The sequence below is a fragment of the Phalacrocorax carbo genome, chromosome 4 (assembly GCF_963921805.1).
Source record: "Phalacrocorax carbo chromosome 4, bPhaCar2.1, whole genome shotgun sequence".
NCBI classification, from domain to species: Eukaryota; Metazoa; Chordata; class Aves; order Suliformes; family Phalacrocoracidae; genus Phalacrocorax; species Phalacrocorax carbo.
The window spans coordinates 82,558,591-82,562,772 of NC_087516.1; the positions used below are offsets into that span (position 1 = coordinate 82,558,591).

General features: G+C 69.2%; 1 long non-coding RNA gene across 1 annotated transcript; it reads left to right on the forward strand.

The window, feature by feature from the left end:
• Positions 1-344: 344 nt before the first annotated feature.
• On the forward strand, positions 345-1,471 carry LOC135313207 (uncharacterized). The gene is made up of 3 exons (XR_010372844.1): positions 345-671; positions 766-945; positions 1,286-1,471. It is a non-coding gene; the product is annotated as an uncharacterized LOC135313207 (long non-coding RNA).
• The last annotated feature ends 2,711 nt before the right edge of the window (positions 1,472-4,182 follow it).

The window sequence follows — 4,182 nt, forward strand, 5'->3', positions numbered from 1 at the left end:
CTGCAGAGGGAAGGAGAGCGGGGACAAAAGGCCGTGAAAACAGGTATTTCCTCGGCAGAGAGCTGGCAGGAGGCGCGCACGTGTGGGCGACGGGGAGGCCTCCGAGCCGCTCCCCGGCGCCCCGCGCCTACTGGGAGCTGCCGCTTGGGCCCGACCCCTGCAGCCAGCGACCCCGCGGCAGCGGCCCCGCGTCTCAGGCCACGGCCCCCTGCCGCCCGGGGGAGGATTTGGGGGCAATCCTGGGGCTGCAGGGCCGGCTCTGGCTCCTCCCGGCCCCGCGGGCGCCGGGGCATCGGCAGCTGGGGAGCCACGGGGCTGCGCCCGGAGCCGGCTGTGCCCACCCCGGCGAGCAGGACCCCGGCGCGGCCGCGGCCTTCGTCGGTCGCTCGGCAAACGCACGTGGGCCGGGGCTGGGGGAGCCGAGCCCTGTTTTGCCGCGTTCAGGGCCGTCGTGGGAGCGAACGCCGCCTCTCCCTTTGGGATTTGCAGGCTCGGAGGAGCGTCGGGGAGATCCCTTTGCAGGGCAGCAGCGATGTTTGTGCCGGTCAACGCCGTGCTCGTCACCAGAGGAAAAGCAGGAGCCGCGACTTCTGCTGAAGCGCAAAGGTTTCGCCCCGGCGTGGGCCCGGGGGGCTTTGGCTGCCGAACCGGCCCCCGCGGCGGGCGCGCAGGTAACACCAGCCCCGGCTGTGTATATCGGCCTCAGCACCTGGCCGCCCGCGGCTCTGTCACCGTGCTGATTTACGCTCCCCTCTTCCTTTGCAGGGTGTTGCCATTAGAAAATAAACGCCCGGAGCTGTTAAAAAGCCCCTGCCTTGCCTTGGCTGTAACGCCCGGGGTGCGGGACCGTTGCAGCCTCCCAAGCCCCGCGCTGGGGAAGCTCGGGCAGCAGGGACGGGGAGCGCCCGGCCCCGTTTCGGTGCCTGGGGGAGAAACGGGGAGGAGGTTTGTCCCCCATCCTGCCGCTGGCGGGAGAACTGCACCGGGCCCCTTATCGGGGCAAACCCCCTCCTCCTCCCGTAGCGCCGGGGGCTGGCTGGCTGCCCCCCTGCATCACCACCCGGCGCTGGGGTGTCGTCGCGCGCCGGGGCCCCCCGCCTCCTGTCTCCGGGGGGGCCCCCACAAGGCCCAGGGCCGGCACCAGGGTGGGGGGTGAAAGGGGGGGGCGACACGTGGCCCCAGCGCCGCGGGGATGTCCTGGGGACGCCGACGGCGGGCGATGGGGGGGTGGCGAGGCCGGAGGGCGTGGGGTGGGGGACTCGCAGGCGGCTCTGTTCTCCCACAGGTCGCCGGTATCTGATGCAGACGATGAGGAAGAGGAGGACGACGGCACCATAATTATGGGGCCAGCCCCCTCCCGTGCAGGGGTGTCCCGGCCATCGGCTGCCGCCTGCCCCGGGAGGTGCCAAGCGACCCCTGGGAAGCTGGAGCCGCCTGCCTGAGGACACCGCTGGCAGCCCACGATAATAAACCAATTAATCACTGCTAATAAATCGCTCTCTTTCATTACTGCGTTACTGTAGCCTGCCAATGAACTCGTGAAACCCCAGTCCTGTCTCAGCTGGTCATTAGCGGGGGGCTGCACGTCGGGGGGGCTGCGCCTGAGGCAGGGGCGAGGGGCCGGGGCTGCTCGGAGCCCCCCGGCCCATCCCCATGGGGAAACAGCCCCAGCGACCCGCCCGGGCCGGCGGGCACCCCAAAGGCCTTCTTGTGCCGGACGGACCCCCACGAGCCGGGCGGCGTAGGAGGAACGACTGCGTGAAAACGGCCTTTCACCACGGCGGGCCCGGGGGGGCCGCTGCCACGCCAGGAGCTGCCTCGGGAAGAAACCTTTTAAACAAATATTTAGCCCAGACGACAGGAGCGGAGTCGGGCAGATGTGGGGGCTCCAGCCCATCACCCCGCTGGGTGCAGGGGCAAGAGGGGCCCAGCCCGGGCACCAGCGCCTGCCCGGCCGGTGCCGTGGTTGTGTCTTGGTCTGGCTGGGGTACCCCGAGGGGTACGGGATGGGGGTGCTGCGGGTCGCCCCTCGGGTCTGGCTGGGGTACCCCAAGGGGTACGGGATGGGGGTGCCGCGGCTCGCCCCTCGGGTCTGGCTGGGGTACCCCGAGGGGTACGGGATGGGGGTGCCGCGGGTCGCCCCTCGGGTCTGGCTGGGGTACCCCAAGGGGTACGGGACGGGGGTGCCGCGGGAGCAGCTGTCACCGCTGCAGCCCCAAGCATTGGTGCCGCTGGCGCTTGTGGCAGTGCCTGGGGGTGAGGGGTCCCCGCCGTGGGCTCACAGTGGGGCGCCCCACGCCCTGGCGGACAGCCGGCACCCCAGGAACAACCAGTGCTTTTGTAACAAATCCCTGGGGAGGAAGAAAGGTGACAGCAACATGTGGCACCATTTGCCGGACGGGGGATGAAAGAGATTCACATTTAAGAGGGACTTAACAGCGCCCTGCGCAGGTCATGTCATGGCCTTGTGTGAGCCCAGACGAAGGGACTGGGCTGAACAAACCCAGCCCGTTGTTCAGGCCAGGGCAGCCGGCGCAGCTGGTGATGGAGGCGCAGCCGGCGATGGAGCATGTGGAAAAGGCGACACGTCCCACAACACACGGGGAAGCGGCATCTAGGAAAGACGCTGTGGTGCTCAGGGCATCGCCCTTGGCCATCACTGCATGAAAAAGGATTCGAGAAGGATGGCTTGCTGAAGAAAATGTGTTTTATTTTTTAAAATTCAGTTTAATTTCCTTATATTTACTTTCACGACCTCACCGCGTTTCTGTGCCAAGCCCCACGTGCTTCAGTCTCACGGCGTGTGCCCGCGACAGGGAACCTGCGCGCCTGCGCCGCAAACTGCTGCTGGAGGAACAGCTGAGCCCCTGACCCGTCCCGTCCTCCGCGGGGCAAAGCCCAGCCCAGCCGGAGCCGGACCCCCCAGGAGCAGCCCCGGCCCCCACCCGGCACCGGCCCCACCGAGCACCCGCTGCTGCACATAAACCCCCGGCCGCAGGGGTGGCACTTCCCAGAAGGGGTCTGGAAGGGAGAAAGGGGCTGGGACTCCCCCGTCCCATCCCGCCCAGCCGTGGGGCTCCTCGGGTGAGCGCCTGTGCCCAGGGCTGGGCCCCGGGGCGGTGAAATGGATGTAAAGCCCGTGGGGCCGCACAGCGCTGCCTTCCCCCGGCACAAATCCCGCAGCGCGGGCCGTGCCCTCCAGCCCCTCGCCCAGCGGGGCACCCCCCCGGCCCCTCGCCCCGCGGGGCCAAAGCCGCTCGGTTGGAGACGGGCACCAGCCAAAAAAGGGCCCCTCTGCGGCCCAGACCCCCCTCCCAGGGCACAGGGACGCCATCGCTGAGGCCAAGCTCAGCCTGCAGCCGCCCCGTGTCCTGGGCCAAGGGCTGCCCCTGGGCTGGGGTCCCGCGTGGGGCTGCGGGCGGGGGTCGCACACCCTCGTACAGCGCCCACAGCACGGCGTGCACAGCCTGCGGCATACGTGTGAGCTGCACACAGTGAGCCCTACAGCCGTGTAGTGGTGTACAGCTACAGAGCCCTACAGCCGTATAGCGAGGCACCGCTCCAGAGCCCTACAGCCCTATAGCGAGGCACCGCTCCAGAGCCCTACAGCCCTATAGCGAGGCACCGCTCCAGAGCCCTACAGCCCTATAGCGAGGCACCGCTCCAGAGCCCTACAGCCGTGCAGCCGCCTGTGCCTGAGGCCCAGCGGGTGCTGCCCCGAGGGGTGCGTTCGGGCCGGCGTTACCCGCAGGGCTCCGGCGGGCCCAAGCAGCCCCCGGGGCCGCCGAGTGCGTGGAGCCCTCCCAGGCGTGCCCGACCCCCTGCCTGGCACCCCCGCCGGGGGAGAGGGCTGGCGGCGATGGCTGTGCCCCAGCACCGTGAGACCCCCCGGCACAGCCGCGTGCCCCATCACCGCGAGGTGCCCCCATCCCCGCAGTAACCCCCGATGCAGTGGAGCCCCCCCGCCCCCTCCCCAGCCTTTGCGTTTTCATGGTAAAAACCCCACGACACGCGGCACCGGAGGCGGGCGGCAGCCGGGGACCCGGCGCCTTGGGCTCGCGGGGCCCGAAGCAGCTGGGCGCCTTCGTCGGTTTTTTGGTGGGGTGTGTTTTTTTCCCCCCCCCCTTACTTAGCCTCATGTGTTTGTGTGGGGTTTTTGGTCTTTTTTTGTTTCGTTTTTGG